This window comes from Pseudophryne corroboree, chromosome 8 (assembly GCF_028390025.1).
Source record: "Pseudophryne corroboree isolate aPseCor3 chromosome 8, aPseCor3.hap2, whole genome shotgun sequence".
NCBI lineage: Eukaryota > Metazoa > Chordata > Amphibia > Anura > Myobatrachidae > Pseudophryne > Pseudophryne corroboree.
Genome location: NC_086451.1, coordinates 247,739,856 through 247,760,022, shown reverse-complemented (window position 1 = coordinate 247,760,022; position 20,167 = coordinate 247,739,856). Strand labels below are relative to the sequence as shown.

At 46.1% G+C, this 20,167-nt stretch overlaps 1 long non-coding RNA gene and 1 pseudogene across 1 annotated transcript in view; both read left to right on the top strand.

Annotated features, from left to right (window-relative positions):
* The window catches only part of LOC134947679 (uncharacterized), a 29,688-nt gene extending 25,748 nt beyond the window's left edge, over positions 1–3,940 (top strand). Inside the window, exons 2-3 of the long non-coding RNA XR_010182689.1 lie at positions 2,522–2,658; positions 3,565–3,940. This is a non-coding gene — a long non-coding RNA (uncharacterized LOC134947679). The remainder of the gene's footprint in view (positions 1–2,521; positions 2,659–3,564) is intronic.
* Positions 3,941–6,205: 2,265 nt separating this feature from the next.
* On the top strand, positions 6,206–19,746 carry LOC134949824 (cis-aconitate decarboxylase-like; annotated as a pseudogene).
* The last annotated feature ends 421 nt before the right edge of the window (positions 19,747–20,167 follow it).

The following is a 20,167-nucleotide window of genomic DNA, read 5'->3' as shown; positions in this document are numbered from 1 at the left end:
TATCACTACTGCAGCCGGACAGGTATATATTATATAATGACGGACCTGCTGGACACTGTCAGCTCAGCACTGCAGACTCCTAAAGTAAGCTACTAGTATCAAGAAGATAGAAAAAAAAAAAAACACCACAGGTAGGTGGTATACAATTATGGATGGACGAGCGACTGCCGACACAGAGGTAGCTACAGCCGTGGACTACCGTACTGCGTCTGCTGCTAATATAGACTGGATGATAATGATATAAAAAATATATATATATATCACTACTGCAGCCGGACAGGTATATATTATATAATGATGGACCTGCTGGACACTGTCAGCTCAGCACTGCAGACTCCTAAAGTAAGCTACTAGTAGTATCAAGAAGATAGAAAAAAAAAACACCACAGGTAGGTGGTATACAATTATGGATGGACGAGCGACTGCCGACACAGAGGTAGCTACAGCCGTGGACTACCATACTGCGTCTGCTGCTAATATAGACTGGATGATAATGAGATATAAAATATATATATATCACTACTGCAGCCGGACAGGTATATATTGTATAATGACGGACCTGCTGGACACTGTCAGCTCAGCGCTGCAGACTCCTAAAGTAAGCTACTAGTAGTATCAAGAAGATAGAAAAAAAAAAACACCACAGGTAGGTGGTATACAATTATGGATGGACGAGCGACTGCCGACACAGAGGTAGCTACAGCCGTGGACTACCGTACTGCGTCTGCTGCTAATATAGACTGGATGATAATGAGATATAAAATATATATATATATCACTACTGCAGCCGGACAGGTATATATTATATAATGACGGACCTGCTGGACACTGTCAGCTCAGCACTGCAGACTCCTAAAGTAAGCTACTAGTATCAAGAAGATAGAAAAAAAAAAAAACCACCACGGGTAGGTGGTATACAATTATGGATGGACGAGCGACTGCCGACACAGAGGTAGCTACAGCCGTGGACTACCGTACTGCGTCTGCTGCTAATATAGACTGGATGATAATGATATAAAAAATATATATATATCACTACTGCAGCCGGACAGGTATATATTATATAATGACGGACCTGCTGGACACTGTCAGCTCAGCACTGCAGACTCCTAAAGTAAGCTACTAGTATCAAGAAGATAGAAAAAAAAAAACACCACGGGTAGGTGGTATACAATTATGGATGGACGAGCGACTGCCGACACAGAGGTAGCTACAGCCGTGGACTACCGTACTGCGTCTGCTGCAGTGCTAATATAGACTGGATGATAATGATATAAAAAATATATATATATATCACTACTGCAGCCGGACAGGTATATATTATATAATGACGGACCTGCTGGACACTGTCAGCAGAATGCGTTTATAGAATAAAAACACCACACGACGAGTGTTTAACTTTTTCAGGCAGACAATCACAATATACTGGTGGTCAGTGGTCACTGGTCAGTCACACTGGCAGTGGCACTCTGGCAGCAAAAGTGTGCACTGTTAAAATATGTACTCCTGCTATAACTGCTCCCCAGTCTCCCCCACAATTAAGCTGTGTGAGCAGTGAGCACTCAGCACAGTCAGATATACAGTATTACATAGATGATGCAGCACACTGAGGCTGAGCACAGATATGGTATGTGACTGTGTCACACTGTGTATCGTTTTTTTTCAGGCAGAGAACGGATTAATTAAACTGGTGGTCACTGGTCACACTATCAGCAAGTAGTACTCCTAATATGCTCCCCAAAATTAGTAAATCAAGTGTCTCTACTACTCTCTAGTCTACTCTAAACGGAGAGGACGCCAGCCACGTCCTCTCCCTATCAATCTCAATGCACGTGTGAAAATGGCGGCGACGCGCGGCTCCTTATATAGAATCCGAGTCTCGCGATAGAATCCGAGCCACGCGAGAATCCGACAGCGGGATGATGACGTTCGGGCGCGCTCTGGTTAACCGAGCAAGGCGGGAAGATCCGAGTCTGCCTCGGACCCGTGTAAAAAGCGTGAAGTTCGGGGGTGTTCGGTTTCCGAGAAACCGAACCCGCTCATCACTACTAGCAAACAGCCTGTAGCGAGACATTTCGCTGAGAAAAACCATCCGCTAACTACCTAAAGATACAGAATGATCGATTTTGTCCCCCTTAATAGTCGTGGTGGAGACCGTAATAAAAAGCTATTACAAACGGAAGCCTATTGGATCTCTAAACTTGATGTAATAGCCCCAAAAGGGTTAAATGAATCTGTTTCATTCACTTGCTTTCTTTAATCTGGGCTACTAATGTAAGCAATGCATCGATGTATTCATTTAAATATTTGTATTTCATTCTCTAGTGCTGGACTATAGTTATAGAAATAGAGTATTGTTTATTGAGTATTTACTCCCGTCTCTGTGGGGTAATAATTGTGCATTTTGAAGTAATTAATATGGAGCCTCTACATATGATAATTAGCGCAGTAATAGTGTGCTTATATGATACAGGAAGTAGCAATGATATTCGTCTTTGTGATATTGGTTGCTTGGTAACAGATGCGGTGGGGGTCACGTGGTGTGCGACGGATGACGTCGAGAGGAGGCGCTGGATGCGTCATGACGTCATCCCTAGCGGACGGATCGAGAAACAGCTCCAGCTGTTTGGACACATGGTGATGGTGATGGGTATTTAGGTGAGTGATTTATATGACTCTGCTATATCTTGAAAACAGTTGAATAAACTGAAACGTTGATTTGCCCTTTGTTGTACTGTTGCCTGTATCACGAGTGCCGCATCTTCTGGAATATATATATATATATATATATTTATATATAGATTTATATATAGATTTATATGTACAGGGTGATTCAAAAGTCGCAGTACAGGTTGAGTATCCCTTATCCAAAATGCTTGGGATCAGACGTATTTTGGATATCGGATTTTTCTGTGTTTTGGTATAATTGCATACCATAATGAGATATCATGGCGATGGGACCTAAGTCTAAGCACAGATGCATTTATGTTCCATATACACCTTATACACACAGCCTGAAGGTAATTTTAGCAGATATTTGTAATAGATTTGTGCATTAAACAAAGTGTGTGTACATTTACACAATTAATTTGTTTCATATACACCTTATACACACAGCCTGAAGGTCATTTAATTCAATATTTTCAATAACTTTGTGTATTAAACAAAGTTTGTGTACATTGAGCCATCAGAAAACAAAGGTTTCACTATCTCAGTATCACTGAAAAAAATTCCGTATTTCGGAATATTCCGTATTTCGGAATATTTGGATATGGGATACTCAACCTGTACAACCTTTTGTTTCAAAAACTGTGCAGAAAATGGGAAAACTGAATACTCCAGTAAGGTATGGGTGAGGTGGGCTATCTTTTAAGGTATGTACCGAACATTGGCGCCATCTTGAAATTGGCCACCTTGAATCTATGTCAGTTTTTTCAAATGAAAAGGGGGTCGTGTAACATATCAAACAACATTAGAATTTGCTGAAAAGTTTATTGCTGCAAACAGATTTGAAACAGCATTTATGGTTCAAAAGTTACAACACTTTTTTCATTGTAATTACAGGCTGAACTGTTCTCCATAAAGGACAGTCATTTAATGTGTGGGCGTTGTGCTGCATTGTGGGCTCTTCACGAAGGACGCCAAAACCATTGTTGAGGTTGTCTCATCAGAAGCCTTTTTGGACGACCACTCCGTGACTTGTTAGCCACAGTCCCAGTTTCTTGTAATTTGGAAATTAGGCACCTGACAGTGTTATGTGAAATTGGAGGTCTTTCTGGGTGCCGGTTGCTAAAAGCTGCAGCTATGACATGGAAACTTCGTTCTTCAGACATCAAAATGACCTCAATTATCTCCTCTTTTGTCAAAGCCATCTTCAGTTACCTGCAACAAAAAAAGTGTTGTAACTTTTGAACCATAACTGCTATTTCAAATCTGTTTGCAGCAATAAACTTTTCAGAAAATGTTGATGTTGTTTGACATGTTACTTAACCCCCTTTTCATTTGAAAAAACTGACTTAGATTGAAGATGGCCGATTTCAAGATGGTGCCCATGTTCAGTACATACCTTAAAAGATAGCCCACCTCACCCATACCTTACTGGAGTATTCAGTTTTCCCATTTCCTACACAGTTTTTGAAACAAAAGGGTGTACTGTAACTTTTGAATCACCCTGTATGAATATATATGTGTGTGTGTGTGTGTGTGTGTGTGTGTGTGTGTGTGTGTGTGTGTGTGTGTGGGTGTGGGTGTGTGTGTGTGTCTGGTCTCACATCACATGTGTCCCTGTCCAAATTACAGTAGTTCTAGTTGTGTCTTTAGTCTTGATGTAGAGCCAGCTCGTCTCTTTAAAAAATAGCAAGTTAGCATGATGCATACAGTCACTCAGTAGCAGGCAATGTCCCTCTTGTTAAACTGTAATGCAGAAAGTTAAATGGACAAAAACCTTGGGCACTATATACATAAAAATAGCTACAAATCCGTAAAGGGGGCTTGGCCACGGGTAAAGTGGCGTGGCCACGCCCCTTTACCTATACTTTCAATGGAAGTTTGGAGAGCCAATAATTGGTACAGACCATAAAAAAAGGTACTGTACCTGCCAAAAAGGCACAGTTGGAGGGTATTCCACTGCATCTACAGCAAGTCTCTGAGCTATAGATAGGGGGGGAAAAATCCTTTTACTGCAGCGTCCTATGTCCTGCTGCCAGTCTGCCTGCCCCCTCCGGCATTAACAATCCCCACTCCCTAGCAGCGGCGCAGGTGGAACAAATGCTGCTGCGGCCACCGGCATAGATGTGTATGAAAGCGGCGCAGCGGAAGGCTTTCATAGCCCTCCCTGCACCACATACTCTCTGAGCCCCAGAGCTTCCTCTGCGCATGATGTCACAGAAGTGCCTCCCCGCCACAGCCGCGTCCATATCCCAGAGGCCCTGACTCCGCAACACAGCACCTGGCCTGCCAGCCTGGAAGCCCCGAGATGGCTAATGTAACAGATATAGTTGGTGATATCGCGGAGGGTAATGTCTGCACGCTGAATCAATGTAAAAGGTGATAGGGCTGTGCAGTGCAGTGGGTATGCAGTGTCACTGACAATGCACAGCACTGTCACCTTTTACTTTGATTCAGCGAGTCAGTCAGTTCTGCAAGCCAGTCACTATTGTTAGCGCCGGTGTCCCAACACGCTGCATTACAGGGAAGTAGACGCACTAAATAAACTACAGCTCCCAGCAGCCCTTAGCGCCAAAGCATTCATGTGCTAAGGCCTGCTGGGAGCTGTAGTTTATTGAGTGCATCTTCTTCCCTGTAAAGCGGTGCATTGGGACACCGGCACTACCAATAGTGACTGGCTGCTGTGCGAGTCTTCAGGAGAGCCACTGCCAAAGGGAGGACAGCAGCTTAGCTGCTTCCAGGAGGAGAAGCATTACCCGCCCCTTCTCCACTTGCAGAACCTCTGGGCCCCATCCGCGGCACCCCCGCACCACCTGTGGTGACTCCAGACCCCCTCCCCCACCAACAGCACCCGCCCCTCCCCCACCCGCAGCACCCTCGCACCTGCGGTAGCTCCGGACCCCCACTCGCGGCACCCATGCACCCGCCCCTCCCCCACACACGGCACCATCGCAGCATCCCTCCTCCACCCCCACAACCACCTCTCCCCAACCTGTGGCACCCCTGGAACCCCTCCCCCATTCACGTCTCCCCCGCACCCACCACTCCCCCAATCACAGCACCTACTAGGCGATTCATCAGGCCCTGCGTGCGCTGTTCACCCCATTGCAAGGGGCTACAACCCCTTAACCATCGCACGCCCTTTCTCCGTGCAATATTTAACCACACACACAATTATGATTGGAGGTAATACTCAATTTAATACATATATGGCACGCAACAATGGCGTGCAAGGGTTAAGGGGGTGTAGCCCCTTATGACGGTGTGAAGAGCGCCCGTAGGTCGCGATGAATCACCTAGTGTTATATATACATGAAATAAGGAGGTAACTGCTGACTAATTACATTGTGGTCTCCAAGATATACATACAGATGTAGCCATGCTCATCATTGCTGCATGCGGCATGCTGCAACACAGCTTTCTGCATGACGAGCCAGGCTGCGACTATTCACAGCCTGTGATCACTCCATGAATTCCTAAAGTAACTAATGAAGCGATTGCCAACTGCACATACTTACAGCCTGGCACGCCATGCAGCATGCCGCATCGTAGTAAGGTGAGCATGGATTCATCTGCAGATCCAAATAGCAAGGTAAGAAAACAGTCAGTGCCTTATCACTTGTGTGTTGCATTCATATATTAATGATTCATAAACAGCAGATAAAATGGTGCCAGTGATAACAATACCAATAATATCGTAGCAGATACCATTGGTGTACTTGACACCCAAACAATTCTCACTACTTAATATTATATGACAGTATTAATTAATTTCTGTGCTGCAATTATTAATTTTATACAGTCTTTTACAACCACTATGTATATTTGGGAATCGGTCATGTAGATGTTGGATATTGGAGATACAGAGTAGTAGCAAGGAGGGCACATGGCTATATCTAATGAACAGTCATAGAGAAATGTATTGACATGTCATCTAAGCCTGTTGTAGCAGGATATCCGGGTGTTATCCTATTTCCTAATCTTACACATAATAATGTGACAAATGCCTTAGATGTTACCAATAAGTCATCTCAATAATTATTGGGGAATGATGCAACTTACCCTTTACTTATATTACAGTACTTAAAAAGCTCATATTTACAAACATAGTAAGTTCTCTAACCAGTGTCGTACTGGGGCATGAAGGGCCCACCGGGGGAATGCAGTGGTAGGGGCCCATACTTAGGGGTGTGGTCAGTCTCTAGAGGGGTGTGGCTAGTCACCACAGATTCTTGTCTAATCATTGGAGAGTGTATAGTCTAAGACCTTGATAAATATACATAGTAAATACTGCTAGTGCATGCATAATAATGTACCAGATTAATAACAGTAATGTACTATAGAGAATGCACCATATTCCTTTGCAGTATAAGGTAACAGATGTATAATTTTGGCAGTCTAGAACCAGATCCCTAGAGGAGGAGGGGCACCCAGGCAGTGGGGCCCACCGGTGGTTTCCCCTGTACCCCTGTGGGCCAGTCCAAGCCTGTCTCTAACATTTCGTACCAGAGACATTTTATAAATAAAAAAAAATAAAAAATGAGCAAACTTTTTTTGTACTTAAATTTAAATTAGTTTTTTAAAAGATCAATACATATGCTGAGGAGGGCTGGTTCTAGACCAAGTGGAGCATGCACGATAAAGGATATATCTCAGTTTATGCATAACATTACTTGGTGCAAGGCATGGTGTGTGTCACTTGTATATTTTATTTATTTAGTACCAGTTATTTATATAGCGTACACATATTCCGCAGCGCTTTACAGAGAATATTTTGTCCATTCACATCAGTCCCTGGCTCAGTGGAGCTTACAATCTATATTCCCTACACATGTACACAGACACATGCACGCTAGGTTTAATTTTATTGGGATCCAATTAACCTACCAGTATATTTTAGGATTGTGGGAGGAAAACGGAGTACCCGGAGGAAACCCACGCAAGCACAGGGAGAATATGCAAACTCCACACAGTTAGAGCCACGGTTGGAATTGAACCCACGATCTCAGTGCTGTGAGGCAGTAATGCTAACCATTATACGCAATATATTATATAAAAAAAATATTATCAGCAATTAGAAACACCTGTAGCTAAACTAAGTTGATGTCTAAATGACAATTAGTAATAAAATGACATTTTAATGTTAAAACATAAAATATATTTGAACTTTGCAATAAGAGTTTGGTCAAACTTGCTGGGTGACACTTTACTATTCTATATTGTGAATTTGTTTTATACAGTGAATTGTTATGTCAGGAAGCTCATTTTGCAATCAGTAACCTTTCAGCTACTAAGTATTTCCCTGTCACCTCAGGCTCGCTCCATGGACTTTGATGACACGTGGCACCCTGCCACACACCCTTCTGGTGCGGTGCTTCCTGCCATCCTGGCACTGTCACAGATACTTTCACAAGAGAGATCAGTGGTGAGGAACTGCTGACGGCTTTCAATGTGGGGATTGAAATACAAGCAGGGGTGTATCTTCCTATTGGCCAGGATGGCACTTGCCATGGGTGCCAGCCAAGAGGGGGGCGCCGCCTGGCAGTGCCACCCACACCAGGGGGTAGAATGACATAGTAGTTCTCACCGAGTACATCCCTTAGCAGTGCTCATCCACTGCTGGACTCTCAGAAATGTATTGCACTCTGACACTGTCTGTGACTACGGTCAAAATGATAGTGAATATAGCCGGGGAGCGGGGCACTTCCAGGTATGGGGAGGGGCGAGGCACCTTCTCTTCCTCATCTGCTCCCCTTCTCATTGGTCCCATGCGGTCTGTCACCAAACAGCAGCCACTACAATCAGCACCAGTCAGCAGTGCAGCCTGAGCATACCTGTACATTTTCTGCGGTACCGTAGCTGCACAGCTTGGTCTATCCTGGCAGTCTGGATAACAGCTTACAAATAGCTCTGTATGGAGAGGTATCTAGACCAGTGACTGCCTGTCCAGCTGTGTTGAGACTACAAGTACCAGCACACCTCGTCAACTGGATTTGCTGGGACAAGTAGTGCCATCACACCTAGAGAGGGGTTTTTAACTGTATGTGTGCATATATCCCCTCGGTGTACCTGCCTGCACCCTCCTTGTAATTCCCCCTCAGTGTCCCTGCCCGCACCATCCTTGTAACTGCCCCCTCAGTGACCCTGCCCATACACTCCTGTAATTCCCCCTCAGTGTCCCTGCCCGCACCATCCCTGTAACTGCCCCCTCAGTGACCCTGCCCATACACTCCTGTAATTCCCCCTCAGTGTCCCTGCCCGCACCCTTCCCATAATTACCCCTCAGTATCCCTGCCCGTACCCTCCCCGTAATTCCCTCTCAGTGCGCCGTACACGCACCCAAACCGTAATTCCCCCTCAGTGTCCCTGTCTGCACCCTCCTCGTAATTCCTCCTCAATGTCCCCGCCTGCACCCTCCCTGTAATTCTCCCTCAGTGTCCTTGACCTCAGCCTTCCTGTAGCCCCTCCCTCTCATTTTCCATACCCGAACCCTCCCTGTAATTCCCCCTTAGTGTCCCTGACCTCAGCCTCCCTGTGACTCCCCCCTCAGTGTCCCTGCCCACACCATCCTGTAATTCCACCTCAGTGTCCCTGCCAGTACCCTCCCCGTAATTCCCCCTCAGTGTCCCTGACCGCACACTCCTGTAATTTCCCCCTCAGTGGGGTCGATTCTATTCGGCAACTAATGAATAGCGCCGGGAATTAGCTCCCGACGCTATTCAATTCAGCAACTAGTTACGTCGGCGATGGCCCGTTCTCGCCGACAAAACAGGTTGAATTGTCGGGAGAACGGGCATTCTCCGACTTAACTCCCCGGCGCGAGGCTGATTCCCGACAGAATCAGCCTCGCGCCGGCCGCGAGGCAGCACTTTTGTCGGGTTTCTCTTCTCATCCCCCGGGGATGAGAGAAGAATTCCCGACAATTGCAGGTAATTAGTTGCTGAATTGAATAGCGTCGGGAGCTAATTCCCGGCGCTATTCATTAGTTGCCGAATAGAATCGACCCCAGTGTCCCTGCCCACACCCTCCCTGTAATTGCCCCTCAGTGTCCCTGACCTCAGCCTCCCTGTAAGACCTCCATCTCATTGTCCCTACCCGCACCCTTCCTATAATTCTCCCTCAGTGTCCCTGACCTCAGCCTATCTGTAACTCCCCCTTCTGTGTCCCTGGGTGGGGGGTGCCAGTTCCAAAGTTGCCAGGGGCGCTCAGACCCCTAGATACACCCCTGAATACAAGGAAGACTTATGGGTTTCTCTAGCGAAGCAAAGAGCATTCCTAAAAAGTGAGTAGTTAGTCCCAATGGTTGATGAAATATTCTTCCAATTAGGTTACTAAATATGTTTAAATGTTTACTTGTATTAAGAGGTTTATATTTATTATGGAAATGTCATTGTTATTTATTTTGAATAAATGCATATAAATATATTTTCTCTGACGTCCTAAGTGGATGCTGGGGACTCCGTCAGGACCATGGGGAATAGCGGCTCCGCAGGAGACAGGGCACAAAAGTAAAAGCTTTAGGATCAGGTGGTGTGCACTGGCTCCTCCCCCTATGACCCTCCTCCAAGCCTCAGTTAGGTTTTTGTGCCCGAACGAGAAGGGTGCAATCTAGGTGGCTCTCCTAAAGAGCTGCTTAGAGTAAAAGTTTTGTTAGGTTTTTTATTTTCAGTGAGTCCTGCTGGCAACAGGCTCACTGCAACGAGGGACTTAGGGGAGAAGAAGTGAACTCACCTGCGTGCAGGATGGATTGGCTTCTTAGGCTACTGGACACTAGCTCCAGAGGGACGATCACAGGTACAGCCTGGATGGGTCACCGGAGCCGCGCCGCCGACCCCCTTGCAGATGCTGAAGAGAGAAGAGGTCCAGAAATCGGCGGCTGAAGACTTCTCAGTCTTCATGAGGTAGCGCACAGCACTGCAGCTGTGCGCCATTGCTCTCAGCACACTTCACACCAGCGGTCACTGAGGGTGCAGGGCGCTTGGGGGGGCGCCCTGGGCAGCAATGAAAGTACCTATGCTGGCTAAAAATACATCACATATAGCCCCTGGGGCTATATGGATGTATTTAACCCCTGCCAGGTTGTCAGAAAAACGGGAGAAGAAGCCCGCCGAAAAGGGGGCGGGGCCTATTCTCCTCAGCACACAGCGCCATTTTCCTACACAGCTCCGCTGCTAAGAAGGCTCCCAGGCTCTCCCCTGCACTGCACTACAGAAACAGGGTTAAAACAGAGAGGGGGGGCACTTATTTGGCGATATTATTATATATTAAGATGCTATAAGGGAAAACACTTATATAAGGTTGTCCCTGTATAATATAGCGTTTTGGTGTGTGCTGGCAAACTCTCCCTCTGTCTCCCCAAAGGGCTAGTGGGGTCCTGTCCTCTATCAGAGCATTCCCTGTGTGTGTGCTGTGTGTCGGTACGTGTGTGTCGACATGTATGAGGACGATGTTGGTGAGGAGGCGGAGCAATTGCCTGTAATGGTGATGTCACTCTCTAGGGAGTCGACACCGGAATGGATGGCTTATTTAGGGAATTACGTGATAATGTCAACACGCTGCAAGTCGGTTGACGACATGAGACGGCCGGTAAACCAATTAGTACCTGTCCAGGCGTCTCAAACACCGTCAGGGGCTTTAAAACGCCCATTTACCTCAGTCGGTCGACACAGACACAGACACGGACACTGACTCCAGTGTCGACGGTGAAGAAACAAACGTATTTTCCATTTGGGCCACACGTTACATGTTAAGGGCAATGAAGGAGGTGTTACATATTTCTGATACTACAAGTACCACAAAAGAGGGTATTATGTGGGGTGTGAAAAAACTACCTGTAGTTTTTCCTGAATCAGATAAATTAAATGAAGTGTGTGATGATGCGTGGGTTTCCCCCGATAGAAAATTATTGGCGTTATACCCTTTCCCGCCAAAGTTAGGGCGCGTTGGGAAACACCCCTTAGGGTGGATAAGGCGCTCACACGCTTATCAAAACAAGTGGCGTTACCGTCTCCAGATACGGCCGCCCTCAAGGAGCCAGCTGATAGGAGGCTGGAAAATATCCTAAAAAGTATATACACACATACTGGTGTTATACTGCGACCAGCGATCGCCTCAGCCTGGATGTGCAGCGCTGGGGTGGCTTGGTCGGATTCCCTGACTGAAAATATTGATACCCTTGACAGGGACAGTATTTTATTGACTATAGAGCATTTAAAGGATGCATTTCTATATATGCGAGATGCACAGAGGGATATTTGCACTCTGGCATCAAGAGTAAGTGCGATGTCCATATCTGCCAGAAGATGTTTATGGACACGACAGTGGTCAGGTGATGCAGATTCCAAACGGCACATGGAAGTATTGCCGTATAAAGGGGAGGAGTTATTTGGGGTCGGTCCATCGGACCTGGTGGCCACGGCAACAGCTGGAAAATCCACCTTTTTTTTTTTTTTTTTACCCCAAGTCACATCTCAGCAGAAAAAGACACCGTCTTTTCAGCCTCAGTCCTTTCGTCCCCATAAGGGCAAGCAGGCAAAAGGCCAGTCATATCTGCCCAGGGATAGAGGAAAGGGAAGAAGACTGCAGCAGGCAGCCCATTCCCAGGAACAGAAGCCCTCCACCACTTTTGCCAAGTCCTCAGCATGACGCTGGGGCCGTACAAGCGGACTCAGGTGCGGTGGGGGGTCGTCTCAAGAGTTTCAGCGCGCAGTGGGCTCACTCGCAAGTGGACCCCTGGATCCTACAAGTAGTATCCCAGGGGTACAGATTGGAAATTCGAGACATCTCCCCCTCGCAGGTTCCTGAAGTCTGCTTTACCAACGTCTCCCTCCGACAGGGAGGCAGTATTGGAAACAATTCACAAGCTGTATTCCCAGCAGGTGATAATCAAAGTACCCCTCCTACAACAAGGAAAGGGGTATTATTCCACACTATATTGTGGTGCTGAAGCCAGACGGCTCGGTGAGACCTATTCTAAATCTGAAATATTTGAACACTTACATACAAAGGTTCAAATCAAGATGGAGTCACTCAGAGCAGTGATAGCGAACCAGGAAGAAGGGGACTATATGGTGTCCCTGGACATCAAGGATGCTTACCTCCATGTCCCAATTTGCCCTTCTCACCAAGGGTACCTCAGGTTCGTGGTACAAAACTGTCACTATCAGTTTCAGACGCTGCCGTTTGGATTGTCCACGGCACCCCGGGTCTTTACCAAGGTAATGGCCGAAATGATGATTCTTCTTCAAAGAAAAGGCGTCTTAATTATCCCTTACTTGGACGATCTCCTGATAAGGGCAAGGTCCAGAGAACAGTTGGAGGTCGGAGTAGCACTATCTCAAGTAGTTCTACGACAGCACGGGTGGATTCTAAATATTCCAAAATCGCAGCTGTCTCCGACGACACGTCTGCTGTTCCTAGGGATGATTCTGGACACAGTCCAGAAAAAGGTGTTTCTCCCGGAGGAGAAAGCCAGGGAGTTATCCGAGCTTGTCAGGAACCTCCTAAAACCAGGAAAAGTGTCAGTGCATCATTGCACAAGGGTCCTGGGAAAAATGGTGGCTTCTTACGAAGCGATTCCATTCGGCAGATTTCACGCAAGAACTTTTCAGTGGGATCTGCTGGAAAAATGGTCCGGATCGCATCTTCAGATGCATCAGCGGATAACCCTGTCTCCAAGGACTAGGGTGTCTCTTCTGTGGTGGCTGCAGAGTGCTCATCTACTAAAGGGCCACAGATTCGGCACAGGACTGGGTCCTGGTGACCACGGATGCCAGCCTGAAAGGCTGGGGAGCAGTCACACAAGGAAAACATTTCCAGGGAGTGTGATCAAGTCTGGAGACTTCTCTCCACATAAATATACTGGAGCTAAGAGCAATTTACAATGCTCTAAGCTTAGCAAGACCTCTGCTTCAAGGTCAGCCGGTATTGATCCAGTGGGACAACATCACGGCAGTCGCCCACGTAAACAGACAGGGCGGCACAAGAAGCAGGAGGGCAATGACAGAAACTGCAAGGATTCTTTGCTGGGCGGAAGATCATGTGATAGCACTGTCAGCAGTGTTCATTCCGGGAGTGGACAACTGGGAAGCAGACTTCCTCAGCACGACCTCCACCCGGGAGAGTGGGGACTTCATCGGGAAGTCTTCCACATGATTGTGAACCGTTGGGAAAGACCAAAGGTGGACATGATGGCGTCCCGCCTGAACAAAAAACTGGACAGGTATTGCGCCAGGTCAAGAGACCCTCAGGCAATAGCTGTGGACGTTCTGGTAACACCGTGGGTGTACCAGTCGGTGTATGTGTTCCCTCCTCTGCTTCTCATACCTAAGGTACTGAGAATTATAAGACGTAGAGGAGTAAGAACTATACTCGTGGCTCCGGATTGGCCAAGAAGGACTTGGTACCCGGAACTTCAAGAGATGCTCACAGAGGACTCATGGCCTCTGCCGCTAAGAAGGGACTTGCTTCAGCAAGTACCATGTCTGTTCCAAGACTTACCGCGGCTGCGTTTGACGGCATGGCGGTTGAACGCCGGATCCTAAGGGAAAAAGGCATTCCGGAAGAGGTCATTCCTACCCTGGTCAAAGCCAGGAAGGAGGTGACCGCACAACATTATCACCACATGTGGCGAAAATATGTTGCGTGGTGTGAGGCCAGGAAGGCCCCACGAAGAAATTTCAACTCGGTCGATTCCTGCATTTCCTGCAAACAGGAGTGTCTATGGGCCTCAAATTGGGGTCCATTAAGGTTCAAATTTCGGCCCTGTCGATTTTCTTCCAGAAAGAATTGGCTTCAGTTCCTGAAGTCCAGAAGTTTGTCAAGGGAGTACTGCATATACAACCCCCTTTTGTGCCTCCAGTGGCACTGTGGGATCTCAACGTAGTTCTGGGATTCCTCAAATCACATTGGTTTAAACCGCTCAAATCTGTGGATTTGAAATATCTCACATGGAAAGTGACCATGATGTTGGCCCTGGCCTCGGCCAGGCGAGTGTCAGAATTGGCGGCTTTGTCTCAAAAGCCCATATCTGATTGTCCATTCGGACAGGGCAGAGCTGCGGACTCGTCCCCAGTTTCTCCCTAAGGTGGTGTCAGCGTTTCACCTGAACCAGCTTATTGTGGTACCTGCGGCTACTAGGGACTTGGAGGACTCCAAGTTGCTAGATGTTGTCAGGGCCCTGAAAATATAGGTTTCCAGGACGGCTGGAGTCAGGAAAACTGACTTGCTGTTATCCTGTATGCACCCAACAAACTGGGTGCTCTTGCTTCTAAGCAGACGATTGCTAGTTGGATGTGTAGTACAATTCAGCTTGCACATTCTGTGGCAGGCCTGCCACAGCCAAAATATGTAAATGCCCATTCCACAAGGAAGGTGGGCTCATCTTGGGCGGCTGCCCGAGGGGTCTCGGCTTTACAACTTTGCCGAGCTGCTACTTGGTCAGGGGCACACCCTGGCTGAGGAGGACCTGGAGTTCTCTCACTCGGTGCTGCAGAGTCATCCGCACTCTCCCGCCCGTTTGGGAGCTTTGGTATAATCCCCATGGTCCTGACGGAGTCCCCAGCATCCACTTAGGACGTCAGAGAAAATAAGAATTTACTTACCGATAATTCTATTTCTCGTAGTCCGTAGTGGATGCTGGGCGCCCATCCCAAGTGCGGATTGTCTGCAATACTTGTACATAGTTATTGTTACAAAAATCGGGTTATTATTGTTGTGAGCCATCTTTTCAGAGGCTCCGCTGTTATCATGCTGTTAACTGGGTTCAGATCACAGGTTGTACAGTGTGATTGGTGTGGCTGGTATGAGTCTTACCCGGGATTCAAAATCCTTCCTTATTGTGTACGCTCGTCCGGGCACAGTATCCTAACTGAGGCTTGGAGGAGGGTCATAGGGGGAGGAGCCAGTGCACACCACCTGATCCTAAAGCTTTTACTTTTGTGCCCTGTCTCCTGCGGAGCCGCTATTCCCCATGGTCCTGACGGAGTCCCCAGCATCCACTACGGACTACGAGAAATAGAATTATCGGTAAGTAAATTCTTATTCTTTCACACACATTCTATTTACAAACTAGATATATAGACATTTGTCAGACATCACAGTGGATATAAAGTCTCTTCTGTCTGAGTAGGGAGCAGAGCATTATAGGGACTGCTCCTTCCAGCCTTTCTTCTCCAGGTCCTGTGGTTAGTCTCACAGGTTTGTCTGAAAACCAGGGCAGTGTGATGTTTGGAGAGGGCTGGTTGTGCGAATAAAAAGCTGCAGTCATGGACACTGGGGCTCCTGATTGGTCCTTCAGGTCACATCATCATTCTGTGGCCAAATGCAGAACAAAAATATCAACCTCTTTATGTAGTAGCGCAGCTTTAAACAAAAAAAGCCAGATAGGTCATATACTTCTCAGTAAGTCCCTAAATATGATGTATATTTCTGTTTAGCTAATAATACTTTATGTATACTACGTATAAAAGTATAATGGGAAATCACATGCTTGTGGAAGAAGGGATTTCAGTGTAGAGAAGGAGGGTAATCCAATCCTGGTGATAACCATAAAAGTAATGCAGGTTCTGGATTCAGCTGTAGTGTAGGTTCTCCATATGTAAAGACTGAGACTGTGATAATAATGCAGAGCAATTATATTATACAGTATATTGTTTGATATATATATATATATATATATATATATACATACATATATGTATGTTTATATATATATATTTTATTTTTATTTTTAATAAGTTCATAATCATTTATGCACACGCTGCACCCATTATAAATACGCCAGTGCATATATATATATATATATATATATATATATATATATAATTATATATACACTGGTGCATTTATAATGGGTGCAGTGTGTCCATGTGTGCCCACACTACAAACCCTGCACCCATTTTTTTTCAACACTTACCATCCGGAAGTCCCATGTCAGCAGCAGTGCTAATGAAATTACTGGGAAAATGGTACGGTTGCAATTTCCCAGCGTATTATGCATGCATGGGAATATGGCTGTCATGGAATTTTCCCAGAGACTTGCATATGTGCCCTAGAGTCCCCAGTGTCACAGAGTAAACAGTGCTGCCAGCTAGAGAGAAGGGGGCCAAGAAGGAGACTGCACAAGGAACTCTTCCTTTCTATAAGAAATTGGAGTGCCGGACCTATGGAATTGTGTCTATCTATCTATCTATCTATCTATCTATCTATCTATCTATCTATCTATCTATCTATCTATCTATCTATCTATCTATCTATCTATCTTCACACACATACCTGTATATGTATATATATACAGATGTGGCCATGCTCAAATTACTGCAATGTGGCATGCTCCATGGCGGGCCAGTCTGCGACTAATTAAAGGAGTTATTGCCTGCTGTGAATAATCGCAGCTCAGCATGCCATGCAGTAAGCCATGTTGCAGCATGCCGCATTGCAGCAAAGATGAGCATGGCTACATCTATATATATATATATATATATATATAACCAATACTTCTTGAAAAACAGGCACTGTGCTGGAAAATAAGGTCTATTTAGAGCTTGGACACTATAAGGCATGACCATCTTACTAACGAATACTGTAAATGTTATAATACCAGATAATGTGTACATGTTACTGCCATACACATAAATAATGTAATAATATTTTCTCAATAGATTTCATCCACCGTCCGTGGTTGGCACCATGGGAAGTGCTGCAGCATCAGCCAAATTCCTCTCATTAGATAAAGATCAATGCACTCATGCCCTGGCGATTGCAGCCTCCCTTGCTGGGGCTCCTATGGCAAATGCTGCCACCCTAGCTAAACCCCTGCACATTGGCAATGCCACAAGGTTAGGTCTGGAAACTGCTATCCTGGCTGCTAAGGGAATGGAGGCCAATACTCTCATACTTGATGATGTGCCCGGCTGCGCTGGGTTCAGTGCATTTTATGGCGATTACCAGCCTACGTCATTATCTCCACCAGGAGAACATTATGAATGTCTTCTTGAGAAGCAAGACATTGCATTTAAGTCTTTTCCTGCACATCTAGGAATGCACTGGGTCGCTGATGCTGCTGTCTCAGTTAGGAATAGAGTTGTCCAACAATATGGCTCATTTGACCCATCCTCTATTCAGTCTATTGTTCTTAGAGTCCCAGTATCCAAATACATTAACAGGCCCTATCCAGACTCAGAGCACCAGGCTCGCCACTCTTTCCAGTTCAACACCTGCACCGCACTCCTGGATGGTGAAGTCAATGTCCACTCCTTCCATGAAGACACCATGTTTCGTACAGAACTCGGGAATCTCCTAAGCAAAGTGGTGGTGGAATAGGGAGGCCAATCCCGGGATCGGGATCGGCGGGATCCCGGGATTTGGGCCCAAAAATGCCGGGATTTGAATCCCGGGATTGGAGCATCCAATCCCGGGATTCACGGGATTATACTGCGCATGCGCGGCGGCGGGAGGGTGGGTGTGTAAGTAATAGTACTTACTAATATTAGGCGGGCGGCAGCCATGAACAAGTTGAACACGGCGGCACTTCAAATATAGCGCCGGCCGCCAGCCAATCAGAGCTGGCGGACCGGCAGCCAATCAGGGAAGCTGCAGCGGCAGCCAATCAGGAGCGACTGCTGTGGCCGCTTCCCTGATTGGCTGCCAGTCCGCCAGCTCTGGTTGGCTGGCGGCCGGCGCTTCATTTGAAATGCCGCCGCGTTCAGTGTGTTAATGGTTGCCGCCCGTCTAATAGTAAGTACTATTACTTACACCCACCCTCTCTCCCTCCCTCCGTGCATTCAGTGGTGCTCCCTACAGCCTTCCTCCCTCCCGCACCGCTACCAACCCTCCCTGCCGTGACCTACACCCTCCCTTCTGAGTCCCGCTCCACTACCTACACCCTCCCTACCTCCCGCACCGCTACCTACAGACTCCCTACCTCCCGCACCGCAACCTACACCCTCCCTACCTCCCGCACCGCTACCTACACCCTCCCTACCTCCCGCACCGCTACCTACACCCTCCCTCCAGCGCTGCTCCCTACAACTTTCTCTGATCCCTACTGCAATCCTGGAATCCGGGGATTGACCGTTTTTCAATCCCGAATCCCGGGATTGAAAAAACGGCCCGGGATTGGCCTCCCTATGGTGGAACATCCTCAAGATAATGAAGCCAACTTTGACAAGATGTATGCAGAGGTGGCTGTGCTGCTGAGAAATGGGGATCTGTTGACCGGGAAATGTGACACTTTTTATGGGCATTGGAGAAAACCACTGAGCCGGGAATCACTGCTGAAGAAATTCACCTCCAATGCCAGACATGTCCTGCAGGAGAACCAGGTGCAAGGAGTAATACAGATAGTAGACAATCTAGAGAGTGTAAAAGACAGTTCCCTACTGCCATTGCTACTTCAGTAACTCACATAAGAATTACTCTTACTCTGTTTACAACAATTCTAAGGCTGGACTTTATGGTGATATTTATTAATCAGTGTACAGTGTTTATACAGGTCTATTTTTCTTATCGAATGTATGATACATTATGCTGTTAAAATGACTACAATATGTAAAACACCTCTAAAAAATAAAAATAGTAAAATATACTTAAAGTACATTGCTACTTTGCTATAATAATTTTGAAGGTGGGCATCATTATCCAGTGGTGGATTTTACCTATGCCTTCTCTTTCCCCCCCACCCCCAGTAAAATCCGCCACCTCAACTAAATGTCATTGAGGCAGCTGCAGTCCGTGACACCACTGGCTACACTGTGACTGGCAGTGGCTTCCTATTAGTACTACTGGTCTAATGATTTCATTTATACATAAGAGATTAACTATGAAATAAAAATGAAAGCTATTGGATGCCCCCATCCTTTATGTAAATATGTGTATATATATATAAATATGTTGTTTATTAGTTCACTAGGAAGCAATGACCTCTATAAAACATGATACACTTTGTGTCACATGTCTCACATATCTTACTGGATCCTAATGAATTAATAAGCTGAATATACTCTGAGTGTACTGTATTTGATTGGCCCTTTATGGAAAAGGATGGGAAATAATGGGTTATAACATTTCTCCTGGACACTCGGATGCATCCTATTATATTTGGGGGGGGGGGGGGGGGGATTTTTTCTTTTTTAATACACAGATGTGCATTCACATATAATTATGAAGTACAGATGTTGAACTATGTAAATATGTATTACAGTTTAGACTATAAATCAAAGCTGCTGATTACTTTTATATATACCATAAAACAAATAATTTGCATGTTTTGTGCATTAAATTGTGTTTGTAAAATAACATTGATCACGTATCCATTTTCTTCATTAGATTGTCTTACTTATGATAGAGATTCAATTTCACATACCAATTTGGGTTTAGTTTATAAAGGCTGTAATTACAGTTTACTATATTAATCCCACTTGTTGGGGACTATCCCACTTGTTGGGGACTGTCCCACTGTCCCACATGCCGGGGGGGAAAAGATGGAGGGAAGTACTCTCAC